Raw genomic sequence first — 14322 nt, 5'->3', positions numbered from 1 at the left:
TGTTCCCTAATCCTCTGTCCCTCCATTCCCCAATCCTCTCTCTCCCTCCCGCTCTCTGCTCCATCTTCTCATTCTCCTCGCTCTCTCTCCAACGCATCTCCGCCCTCTCTATCTCTCTCTCCCACTCTCCTTCTCAACCCAAACCCAAACCCTTCTCTCCCAACATCCATGTCCTGGGATGGTGCTCTCTCCTATGTCTGATTGATAGTCCAAGGCAAAAATCATGTCCGAAGATCAAGAAAGGCTCGAAGCTCCACAGGTGCGAGGTGCGTGTAGTGGTATTTTCGTAGTTCTTATTCTGGGTGTGTCGTTTTCCAATGGAAATTAGGGTTTCGAGGAAGTGATCAGCGATAAAAAATTAGGTATATTGTTCTTCCTTCATTTTCTTTCTTGTAATCTATGTTGAATTGAGATTTGATCAGAATTAGGTTTATCTTTGTTGAATTCCTTGTTCTGCTTTTTGAAATGTTGATTTATGGTTTTAGTGGAGAGATCATTGATTGTAGAAATGAGTCCTTTTTTGTTATGAGATCATTAAGGATAGAAGCTTCTTCAATGATCTGATTTGCATGATTTTTTGTTCTTATATTTACAATAATGATGCCAACTGTGGTAGCATTGATGATGCCTTGAGGCTGTTTGGTAAAATGCCTAAGAGAAGGTATTTATAGCTTTTCCACAGCTTCTGAAGTACTCAAGCTCACGGGCTAATGTTTGTTTCTTTTGACTTTAAATATTGGACAGGTAAATGACAGTAAGTTCAGGCAAGAGTATAAAAAAGTGTCATTTCTTCCCCATTTGTGGTAAGCTCCAGTAAGAACATGCAGGGTCAGATTTACTTTTCAAGTTACTGTACTAACCTAATTAGTATATCAAATATAAATGGTTCAAGAAGCTTCGTTGCATGATTGACAAACCTAAAGTCTGCTTATGTTAGAATTCTAAGCTTCCCTGGAAAAATGAGAATGCCTATGCTTCTTCCTATAAATAATCTGGTTAATGACTGAACCTTACTTTTTAAACTAAAAAAATGGATTAAAGAAGCTTAGGCTATTTAGCTATGAATATTTTACTCCTTGCTCAATCTTAGATATGATGGTTGATTAATTGGTGTTCTAACATTTGCAAGGTAAGTTGTTGTTCATGGATATTACTATGTTAATGTGTGGTTTATTAGTATTCATGTGTAATTCTTATGGGCCATGCCTGATATTTGTTGTTTTGGGGCCATCTATCTTACCCAAGGCCATGGTTTATGGTTGAGTTTAGAAGTTAGGAACTAAAGAAAAGGTGCAGGAAGGCAATTATTTATGATTCCATAGAAATGGAGAAATAAAAAAGTTTTCCTTATTCTTCCTTCCCCTGTTGTTGTAGGAATTGATCAAATGAGATCTAGACATTGCTTATGGTTTTATTTTGAAATATAAAATATCTTAGAAAATGATATTTTTGGACGTTTTTAGGTTCTCTCTCTTAAATTATAAAATAAATGGCTTGAATTATTTAGGATGTTTTTTGAATCAAGAATAGTCCACAATTTAAAAATTGATGAATCTGGCATCATTGTTTGTTTTGGAGCCAATTTCTTATAGAGAACCCAACCATAACCATCTTTGTCATATGATGTATTAAACAAAAGTGCTAACTTTTGTAACTCAATCAGATCAATCAGAAATTGTGCCTATTTTTATTCAATGTATCTTCTTCCAGAAGTTGCACCTGTATGTGGGAAGGTTCTCTTTTTCTGTTTGTAACATTATTTTGATGTGATCATTTCTATATGTATATTTAGTTTTGGAAAGTCAATTTTGAGTTTTTAAACCATGAAATAGAAGATAATAGAATTTCAAGCGGGCAACAGAGAATTACATTATTCAAAAAGTTGGGAGCTCACTACTTGAGTATTATTGCAATGAAGAAAATGAGTGTACAGAGAGGGGTTCCTCATGTGACTAAAGTGGAAACAAACTACATAACCATTATAAATAACAAGCCCACCAATAAAATGATACAACCAGACCACCACCTTACACTGGACCCTGGATACATACCAAGCATAACAACATCCATCCAAACCGCCAACTCAGACCAACCATAAAGCATACCATTTTGCAGCAGGAAGACATCAAAAGCTGGTTTTTACACAATCATCTATAATAAATCTCTTCTCACTGCATAACATCAAGAAACTTCTGCAGAATCTAGAAAAACAAATTACACTAACATCTCCAAATAGGGATCTTCACATACAATCTTTTGAAAACAAAGGAGACAAATTAAATTATCTCCTTATTATACAAATAGGAAAATTTTCTGTCTAACCAAACAAGAACCCACACAACAAGCCAAATGGAGCCTAAGCCCCCTTTTTAACTTCGCCAATGCAACTCCTTGCATTGCCGGATCCAAGCCTGGGTAAAGGAGGAGGGAGAATGGGCATCAAGTTGAGTTGTGTACTTTTCATTCCTTTTCCGAGAGACATTTTTAAAATGCTTGATGGTTAATTTCAAGAGTTTTCTTATAAAATGTATTAGTAATGACTTCTTCTACTACCATCTGAGGACCTCAAAGGCCCAACTAACTTGAGATTTTTATATGTAGGCTGATGTATTTTCAGCCCCACAGATCAATGTTTCCACTGCAAGGTTCAATATTGAAATGGTAAAGTTTTTAACTATTTATTTTATCTTTGTTTTTTCCTGTTCTTCATAAATAATTTGATGTCTTAGCCTCCTGTCATTACTAGCTAGTTTTGTCACTATTTGTACATATGTCAATCTCATGAGTCTTACTTTTTGTAATTTTCTTACCCTTGTAGTGATTATCAAAAGCAGTGGGCCATCGTTGAAAGATTACCCTTGTAGTGAGTCTAGGTACATGTTTTCTTCCTTTCTGTTGGTATTTTCTTCTACCTTTACATTTGAAGACTCGCCTGAGTCTTTGTTTGGCTTGACTCGATATTTAAGAAATGGCTTGAGTGACATTGTAGTGCAATATGTTTCTATGATCTAAGTCTTCTCAGTTTTTTTGAAAATCTGCCATCTTTATGGTTTTTTTTTCGCCTGATTCTATCTTCTGCTGATTGTATTAAAATGCAAGATGGGAGAGGACAAGGATCTTTCAGTTATGACGAACATGGATTTGCAAAAGCTGTTCCTAGGCAAGAAGGTAAGAGAATAATACACCCAGGTGAACTTGAATCATATGCATGACATGTCACATATCACAACATTGGCAACATGTCCATCTAATTTAAGACATGCGCTGTAAATGCATTTTGGCTAAAAAGATACTTTCTTTCACATTGACTGAAAAGATATTGAGAGCTTTTTTTTTTCAAGTAGATACTTTCTTCCACATTGACTGAAAAAGATATTAAGAGCTTTTTTTTTCATGTTGAATTTGTGCCAAGGGAGTTCCACTTCTCTTTGTTTTTTACGGGGTGCATTTGCGTAGGAAATACTTCTGATGTTAGATTGATGAGATAAATAAAGGACTAACAACTAAGTGCTACCTTCATTTAATCCCTTAATTGTTGTACCTAGGGGACATCTACCTCTGATGTTAGATTAACTGGTAGAGTATGAGGCCCTTCAAAGTCTCTAGCTACAACAGTCCTTGTAAGTTACAAAGACAAAATCATCAGTTTTATAATTTTTTTTTCTTTCTTTCTTTATATGGGTGAGGAGATAAAAAGCCAATCATCTAAACTGCCAATCTACCATTTAAAAGCCAACCCCAAATTGTTGGGACATAGGCTAAGAAGATGATAAGAAAACAAAAGGCTTGTTTGGATTGATGTACATTTAGAAAGGAAATCACCAGATCTGAGGAAAACTATGGATAGCATCATCAGTGGAAAAGAATCCTACAAAAGGTGGTTTGTTTTAGTCTTGGTGATTTCCAGGGGAAAATATAATGGTCAATGGTTAAAAAGTGAAATATGAGGATTCACAAGTTTCAAAAGTTTTTTGGAGAAATGAAAACATTACCTTATTGTCGCAATAGATGGAAAATGTCACATCAATGGAAAACATCTTTTCCATGGTCACTTTCAGAATTCCACCAATTGAAACATGGTCTAAAGGTTATGTTCTTAACATTTTTGCAAATACATTAAAAGAAGTTGTTTCCGAAGACTGATTTAAAAAATCATATGATATGACTCAATATCATCCAAGTTGTATCAGTTTCAGTCTGAAACAAAATGAGTAGCCACAACCGTACGGTAATGAAACGTGACCAAGTCGGGGCGAGTCATACCTGTTTTGGTCCCCAAGCAAGTCACATTCAAAATGGCTACTTAAATCCATGCCAAAGATAGGCTCTTCTAACACCAACTTGTAAGTCAAATCTTCCAGACTGAAGTAAACGAACTAGTGCAAACACACCCCGTCTGTATATACATTGAACAAAACATTGAAATATGATTAGAAATATGGAGTGAGCCTATAGTTTAGGAGAGAAGAAACACATGCATTGGAATCTAGAGTAGAATAGATATCTCCAGTTTCTTTTATCCTAGACACATTGCGAGTACATCTCATAAATCTCTATATCCTGGTTCACATGATTGCATGAGGATATGTTCTTACCTAATCACTCTCTGATCTTCTCCCACCAACTATATAGGTGTAGTCAGTGAAGAGCAAACCGTGGTGGCAACTCCATTCAATGCCTTGAGTCTCCAAAAAAAAATTGTGGCTCCTCAAAGAGTCATCCCTATTAGAAAGAAGAGAGAAATGGGGAGTTTCAATCACAAATCAACACTGCAATTAAATAAACAATATTTACCATAGTTAGCATATCCCATCTCATGATTATTAAAATGGATTTAATAATGCCTACATATGTACATATATGCAAGGGATGGTTTGAATAAGACATTGGGTGTTTGACTCTATGTAAATATGTGGCCTGGCTGATAAGCGGAGTGATATGATTTTGCACCACTGATCTTCATGGTGGGCCCACCTTGTGCATGTCTAGAATGTCCTACATGCATGTTTCCGTGTGTGAGAGGAGAATGCCAAAAGTTGTATTTGAGCACACTTGGCATTGCTCTATAACACAAGCAGTGACTATACTAGCTAGTTTCTATTGCATCATTGTCCAAGTTGCTGAACTTTTAGAAAGCAAGTTCAATACCATAAGGATGGGTACCACTTCACTATTGGCTTAGTTTTCATTGAATGTAGACTAATGTTGGGTTTTTTTTTCTTAATTGTATAGGTGGGTTGATCCTCTTGAGGCCTGATCATGGCGGTCCACTCCAGTTTGTAGCAGTTGCGGCATTTCTTAGTAAATTATACAAAGATTATCATGTTATTATTAGGAGTTATGGAGGGAGTTGTGGTTCTCAATCATTTTCTATGAACCATCATTTATTGGTAATGCAGGTTTGAAGCTCGTCATGTTGTGCGCATGATATCCAATCCGTCCATCACATTCGCCACCACATTTTCTTCTTATATCCCAAAACTCGGGCTCATCATGTTGTGTGTAGATCGGCCCTTGCAGCCACTATCATAAGCAACCAGAGCAGTGTTTTAAGAAATCTGTCCATCACACTCTGTCAGGGTATTGAAGTTCTTCTTTTATACAATTTTTACATAGCTAAAAAAAGACTCAATGATGTAGGTCACAGGCAGTCCATGTAAATTCTTTTTAATTGTTATAAGTTGCTGATTTGAAGTTCTGTCAGAGTATTGAAGTTCCATATATCCGTATGTTTTCTTAACAACTTCTTTTTAATTGTTATAAGTTGCTGATTTGAAATTCTGTCAGACTTCTCTTTTATTTTGTTTGGTTTTTGTTGCTGAATTTGATTCATGGTGAATGGACTTGTAAACTAGAGAAACATGGATAGTATATTCTGGTAGACTGGTTGTGAGTTGCAGAAAATAGGTTTGCAGAAGCCAAGGATCATATAATTTCTCAATTTTTCGGTGCATTTAGGGGTCATTTGGATGCCTGGAAGTTTTATTAGTTGTAAAGGGTTTAGAGGCAACCCACTCAAAGGTGGTGTTTGGACAGAAAATCTCAGTTTTGTTTCACTTTATTTTGCATCTGTATCCATTGCTGGGATTGTCTAATGTTCCATAGAGTATTCTCCCACTTGGAACGAATATTCTTAATGCTTATGCAAATGGTTCCAGTGAAGAGTGGGTATTTTTCATTACATGGAATTGCTGCATGCATGTAAACTCATGATCCCTTTGTCTGCATCTTCATATTGAGATTCTGATGTGCCATTGAGCATGCCTGATATTCTTCTTTTGGTTCTTCATTCAGGCATTTATTCAGAATTTGGCCCCCCTTTTCACTTCATTTTACACGGTAAGTACGTCCTTGGCTCTATAGTGAATAGCTGATATGAATGCCAAGGTTTAGAAAGGTGAATAATTCATGATGTATATGAAGCGATATTGATTGCACGTCCTTATAGTAGCAATATCTTCTATAACTTCTGACAAAGAGTGTCTTGTTTTGTTGATGTGTGTGCGTGCGCACGCGCATACATGCGTGCATGCGTGCGTCATTTTCTATTCAAAACCATACTGAAACTACTTTTGTCTGTCATTTTCTGTTCACAGGTTTAACACATAAATAATTCTGATAGAACTTCCATTGGATCTCTGATAATGTCTTTGGTTATGCAGTGTCATATTCGAATACTTGAATCCACTCTAGAAAACAGAGCCACACTTCTCATGGGTCTTGAATATCTGACTTCAGGTATTTCAGACATAATATTTCTTACTGCTATTACCAATTTCCTAGAGGTGCGTCATCTGAATATATAGGGCAAGATTGTTTACATGTTTTATCTGCTTATTATCTTTTTGCAGTATAAATGCTAAAGCAGTTGGTGGAGAAGTACAGTGACATTGCATTTCTTTTTTACTGCATAATCTCGATGGTGATTGCTGCCACCAATCACTCTATTTACAAGTGAGGCATTGTCCATATATGCTTTACTTTATTAGGTGGGAGTTAACTCTGCATGTGCCTTTGGAGTGCTGATTCCCGTGTCGCTTGATTTATTTATTTTCCAACAGTTGTTTGTTATGTTGCCAGCCATCCATTACAGTACTATCTAAACAACTAAAACTGAAAATGCAGGAGAGGCAAGCTTCTGCTTTCGATTCCTAGACATGACCTTAGACCATATTTGGCGCATGCTGCTGCCTTTCTCCTATGCCACAGTTTCTGCTTCTCTTAGCATGCTGAAAAAATCAGGACTCTCAAAGGCCTGTCCATCTACCACAATTGTAGGCTTAAAGTAGAGGGCATGAGGCTATGCATCACGAAGACTAGAATAAACTGGTAGACTCAGGTTTATTTTCTGGGCCAAAATGCAGCTGGCTCTTGTAAATGTATTACATCTCTGTTAGTTCTCTATTCTCCCTGAAATTCAAACCATTTCTGCCAGCATGAGAATTTGTTGCCATTTCTTGATTTTTCTGCTCCAGTGCGGCTTTGGGGTTGGGTGTATTATTCAACTCACCGATTCCATTGGAAGGACTTGCTGACGACGATGGAAGAACTGCAGCAGCCACGTTGAAGCTTTCGGCAGTGGTGAAATGCTCGAAAGTAAGCTTGGCGGCCATTTTCTGAGCTTCTTTGGAGGATTTGGCGGCCATGTAGGATGTATTGTATGATTTGATTGTTATTTGTAATAAATGCATCATTTTTTTCCTGATTGCATTTTATGTACTATTCCTATCAGCATTAAGCTTAGATGAGTTATCAATCACAATAGGTTCTTGCAATGGAAACAGGCACCATTTTTATAATTTTTTTTTAAAAAAAAACCTACGGATTTTTGCCATAGCTATTCTTTTAGAAACCGTTGCTATTATCCGTAGCCGTAGGTACATGTCGCTACAGAAATTATAGCTACGACCATCATCTATAGCTATTGATATCTGTTGCTATGGATTCAATTTGTAGGCATAGCTACATTTTGCTACAGAAATTATAGCTACGGCTTTTGTCCATAGCGATTGATATCTATTACTACGGATATAATCCCTAGCCATTGATTTTTTGACCTTTAGCTACCCACCAATAGCGACGGACGTGCTACGGACTAGATCCGTAGCAAAAGGTCTTTAGCTACGGTTTTTGGCTATAGCCTTTGCCCATTTTTCTTGTAGTGAAATAAGGGATTACACCAATTGATCCATCCATTCCACCTCCCTCTTCATCTGGTTCTAATTAGTTCTCTTTCTTGTGTTGGACTTGTAATAACTACTTAACTTTACTTTTCTTCGTAACTCTTAGATTTGGACATGTTTATGGTCACGTGATGTGGATACTCTGCTCTATTATGCTTTAAGTTGCTTACTTTCACACTCTTTCTTACTCTCTTCACATATTAGATTCCACATTTTCCATACCTTAAGCTCGGAAACTGGGCTCACAAAATTTTCGATCATCGAATCCGGCACCGACAGCCTTTGTAGTACCCCATTCTTGGCTCCTGGAACCCATTTACTAGGTTCTGATCCTGGGATCCTACAAGGAGGATTTTCAACATCAGTTTGATTCGTAATAAGCATAAACAAAGGCATAACCCACAAACAACAACCAAAAACTCCATCACATTTCCACCATGATAAAGGGAAATATAATGATGATAGACGAAAGCTCAAAGATGATCTACTATACGCTCTTGCCTCAGCGCTGCTGCGATCTAACGTCACCTGCACGCAACAGTCATGCATAAGCTTACGGAAAGCTTAGAGGGTGGTGAAAGTGTGAGCACAATGTAGTAACAATTATGCAATATCAAAGTAATGTGGAATATGATGATGAATACATGAATACTATTGGTCGTACCATGGTTATGCGATGCAAGGCATGAATGATGTCGGCCATACCAAGGCCATGTAATGCAATATGCAACTCAAGCATACCAATCCTCATCTGAGTCCACATATCAATACAGCTCAACTCTGGAATATCACCGGGGTCTAGTACACTCCAAACTAGATTGCCACCCCATCGCGTGCAATAAGGTGAGTGAAAGAGACCTCACTATCTGCCTACTAATATCGGGCTTGGCTCGTCGATAGCAAACCCATTCCTCGAGCTGGTCAAACTCAGCGTAACTTTACCCCCTCCTCTCGGGCGGGTAAGGCCGCACCCCCTTCCAACAGACCACAACACAGTAGAAAGCGCGACCTTTCGGTTTTTGGCACTGAGCACTCATGCATCCACTCGGTCTAAATGTTGGAGCAACCCCCTGGTACTATAAGGGTTTAGAGAATTTCACCTAGGGACATCTATAGCACCCCATGTAGAATAAGATTTCTGGTATCCAATCCTGCCAACCATGATACGCCTGTGGAGGCCACGACCCTAATATTGCTAGGGTGTACAGTAATCATGTCACACAATACGAAATGCATGAATCACACTATCCAGTCATGCAGTAATCCTGCGTGTATCACGCGCTCATGTGGGCAACTCCCCTTATTAGGGAGTCTTATAACAATCTACCCAATGGCATGTGCTATGATCAATCATTCCTCATAGCAAGCATACATATGATGCATATGGGCATGAATCATGGGGCTATACTAAGCACATTACATGATGACCATGTGCCCCCTCTTATATCAAGGTTGGGCTTAAGTGGCCTACCCAAATCCTAAGGATCTGGAAAGGATTCCTTCACCATACTATTGCATGGCCCACCAGATGCCCTATGGGGCCCAAATGAGTCCTAGATGGACTCCAAATAAAATAAGTAATCCCCTTAACAACCAATGGGGGCCTAACATCTTGGGATAGCTCGATGAGAATAGATGGGTCATGCAAATGGGGCCCAATGACTAGGGTCAACCCACTTAGAGAATGATGAGAATGGGCCTAACAAGGCCCAAGGGAAGGTCACAACGAGGTCATTTAACCATCATTGCCCATCAATATAGTCATTTAACCGACATTACTCCCAAGGAGTGGTCCACATAGAGTCTAACATATAGTGGGCTCATGGCCTCATATAAGGGAATCATACACATTGTAACAGCCTCACGTACATCGTATTAGGCCTCACTCATGGCCCTCACATATAACACAATGGCCACGCCCTATGGGCCTCGAATACATCACAATGGACCTCAGATACATCACATGGGCCTCGAATACATCACATTAGGCCTCACCCATGGGCCTTAGATACATCACAATGGGCCTCGAATACATCACATTGGGCCTCACCCATGGGCCTTAATACATCACAATGGGCCTCAAATACATCACATTGGGCCTCGCCCATGGGCCTCAGATTCAAGCAAGTGGGCCCCATCATATGGACCTTAAATACGAGGTAGGTGGGCCCTATCACATGGGCCTCAAATGCAAGGCAGGCAGCCCTATCACATGGGCCAAGATACAAACAGGTGGGCCCCACACATGGGCCAAAAGTACATCATGATGGGCCTCATGGATAGGCCACACCAATGGGCCTCAAATGGGCTTGGACCACACAAAAAATCATTTCAATAGTTGTAGGTGTAACATGTGTATCACTATACACTATCATTCCATGGGGCATATGAAAAGGCCTAGTTATATGTCCTAGAGGGGGAGGGGGTGAATAGGACTATGCCAAATTTAAAATAATAACAGCGGAATTAAACAATAAAATAGCCAAGAAAAGGAAAGATAATAATTCACAATACAGAATGTAAAGCAATCGCAAAATCTAGTTGTTCTAAGGACAACCTTTCACCATAAAAACCAAGGGTTTATGGTAGGACAACCTTACTAGAACAATTAGAGAATTAAAAGCTAAAATTGTAAAGGAACAGAAAGGAAATAGCAAGAATTGAAATCTAAACTATTACAACATTCACAATCACACATGCATCCCATAAATTTGAATGATAAATGATATAGAAATTAAGCAAACATTTAAACCACAATATACAAAGAATTATAATGGTTCGCCTGTGTGTTCACCAACTGTTAAACAACAGCCACACAGATTGCTACTCCACTCCTAATATCCTCACATAGGGGATATCGGTGTTCACTATGAAAATAAGTTTCACAGGTTCACCTAAAACATTCATAATTGTGTCTTTCAATGGGCTTACACAATTCAAAAAACCCACTTCTGAGTTTTCCTGGATCTCCTCAGATAACCACTAGATTGAGATTTTTTTGGCTTAATCTCAAATAAAAACCAAAATGAAGGAAATTTATAATACAGTAAAATACCTGGATTTCTCCTTTTGTAGCAGCCCGGAAGAACCAATCGGAGTAGAAGTTCGAATGTGGAAGTTCAATGTCCAATACTCACTTTAAAATAGTTCTAGGTTCTAATTGATTTTAAATTAAACCAATTGAGCTCGCTATATTTGATTTTGATTCCAAGAAGAAGGAATACAACAATTCCTCTTTTCAATTCAGATTGGAATATAGAAAAAAAAATTAAATTAATAAAGCTAACAAAAGAGAATATTGAATATGCACAATTTAGCTTAAAAATGAACATAAACTTATCTCAGAGCGATGCCTTGATTTTACTTGAAATTCGATATGAAACTCTGAAATTCATGTTCTATTTATAGTTGTAGAAATCTCATCTATGACTGGTTCTGAGGACACTACGACTGGTCGTAGACTGAACAGATTTTTAAAATTATGATCGAATAAAACCGTTTCACGACTGGTCGTAGGGTGTCCACGACCGGTCGTGATCCCTTCACGACTGGTCGTGATCCCTCCACGGCTGGTCGTGAGCATCCTACGACTGGTCGTGAGAAACCAGGAATAGTTGCTGGAATTTAAGTCATAGGTCCAGGACTGGTCGTAGGACGAGTTGTGCATTGTTCACACGATCGATCGAACAGAGTCTAGGACTAGTCGTAGCTCAACCAAAAAATTCTGAAAATTTGCAACAACTTAAGACTGGTCTTGAAATTTCTTAGAGTGGTCGAGCCAGAGCTAGAACTAGTCGAATAGAGTTTAGGACTAGTCTTAGAACAGTTCAAATACACGTAAAGTAATTCAATTTGAATTATGTATAGAAAATAGCTTACCCTAAGGTCAATCTAAGGCCAATCATACCTTGAAAGTGAGGTATGAACATTGAGACTTCATTTCTTCAGATGATGGTTGACCTTTAAAGATTGTGAAGCTTAAGATCTCTCTCCTTGATGTAACATTGAGCTTGAGATATTTTAGAGCTTGAATTACACTTAATCTTGAGTTGTACTTCATGTAGCTTGAATTACACTTGACTTGGGTCTTGAACAAGATCACTTCTTTCGTTGTAGCTTGTACTTGCATTTCTTGAAATGGTTTGAAGTAGTTCTTTGTTCTTGATTCGAAGTAAAGTGTTTAGAGAGGTGATGCAATGTCTTCATCATATAAACCAATGAGCTACACAAGACATATATTGATGCTTTGGCACCACAAAATTTGACAACCAAAGGAGCATAAAACCATAGTACTTACAATCTCCCCCTTTGTCAAATTTGTGACAAAACACACTCTAAAAAAAAAATAAGAGAAGCACAACATGCTCAATAAAGAATCATGCACCACTCAATCATGCACCAGTTATCATTAACTAGCACAAATTCTTCCTTACTTATTTACTCCCCATGAGTAGCACAAACATATATATCGTAAACATTAATGTTACTACCCTTCAATCCCTATCCATTATCCATTCCAATCAATCCAAACTACTTGAAATCTTCTCCCCCTTTTTGTCACAAGATGATAAAGGAAGCAAAAAAAAAATGGAAAAGGATAATAAACAGGAGTAAGAAAAGGATTAACTAGTCAAGATTTAAGAAAATTAAAGTCCACAAACCATTAACCAGTTCAAACTCCACAAATAAAGGTCAGTCAACCAAACTGAAGTAAAATCAAAGTTCACACACCAACAAAGGTAAAATAGTATTAGAGTTAATATAGACCAAAGGATGAAACACTTAATCAGATCCAGATGAAGGAGCAGGTATGGTAGGATCAAGTGGATGAAGGCCCTTGTTTATGCTCCTAAGATACTTGCGCATATATTTAAATCGCAAATCATGGGCAACATTCATGTTCTCAACCTTCTCCTTAAGTGCACGAAGACGAGCATCAAAATTAGATGGCTCATAGTCAGGATCATTAGTAGAATCAGATTCAAGTTCATCAAAGATATCATCCATATTAATATCATCAGGAAGATCGCTAGTTTCATCTTCATTCCCTACTTCAGCTCCTCCAACACCAACATCCACTTAGCTAAGAGCCAATTCCAACTTCATCTTGTTAATATTTGAATTGTTAAAAATAAGATGATGGATAGGAGCCTCTCTAATCGGCATAGCAACTAATATGTGATTAGCTAACACAGTTATAAGATAGGCAAATGGAATATCACTATGACCTGGATGGAGACGAAACTGAATGACGGAATGACATATCAACGAAAGAAGACAAACTTTAGTACCAGAGATAATAGAATGCAAAACCTGAACCATAAACGAAGTCAGTTCAGTTTTATTACCTGATCGAGGATACAAATTTAAAATAAAAATTCTGTGGAGAACTCTGTATCTGGGTAACAAATACTTTGAGGGGAACGCATTCCCTTTATGAGTCCATTGCACATTCATATTACATAGATCTCTAGTAAGCATGCGTTTTTTCGATCCTGATGATTTTTTAGCTAAAGTATGAATAGGAATACCCTCATCATTAACAGGTATGTCCATAAGTCCAGATATCAGATGACAGTCTACATCAAATGGACCTTCTTTGGCATCAATTTTAATTGTTAAGTTCTCATATGAAAATTCAGAGATACATGCAAACATGGCCTGATCAATAGATTGGTATGCAAGCCCACCCCAATGTAAGATATTAGCCCATCCTACAAATTGGAGGAAGGGAAGGATACTAAAAGTAGCAATGTAGTTAAGATCAATAGGACGTTCAACAATGACATTGCGCATACGCAAATCCTGCACATGTGAGGGATCATCTTCGGGTGACCGAAGATGGCGCTGAGTGATAGGAGTTAATCTAGAAGATGATGGACCACGGGAAGTTTTCTTTTTCCCTCTAGCATCCATTTGCATGAAAAAAAATCAAAGAATTAAGAAGATGTAAATAGGATAAAGTGGGGTTTACAAAGATCAGATTTGGGTGTAAAAAACCCCCAAAATCTTCAAGAAAACTTGAAATTAACCACTCCAAGGAAGAAAATGAAGTGATTAGAGCATAAATCTATAAGGAAAACTAAAATAATGCACTTACCTTGACGAATAAAGCAGTTGGGTACGACTAGTCGTGCCA

General features: G+C 37.9%; 1 long non-coding RNA gene across 1 annotated transcript; it reads left to right on the top strand.

The window, feature by feature from the left end:
• Positions 1–405: 405 nt before the first annotated feature.
• Positions 406–3231, top strand: LOC131225413 (uncharacterized). The gene is made up of 4 exons (XR_009161343.1): positions 406–828; positions 2602–2661; positions 2819–2873; positions 3100–3231. It is a non-coding gene; the product is annotated as an uncharacterized LOC131225413 (long non-coding RNA).
• Positions 3232–14322: the final 11091 nt, after the last annotated feature.

Source organism: Magnolia sinica, chromosome 14, assembly GCF_029962835.1.
Source record: "Magnolia sinica isolate HGM2019 chromosome 14, MsV1, whole genome shotgun sequence".
NCBI lineage: Eukaryota > Viridiplantae > Streptophyta > Magnoliopsida > Magnoliales > Magnoliaceae > Magnolia > Magnolia sinica.
The sequence above is the reverse complement of the archived record's forward strand: the minus strand, read 5'-3'. Positions and strand labels throughout refer to the sequence as shown.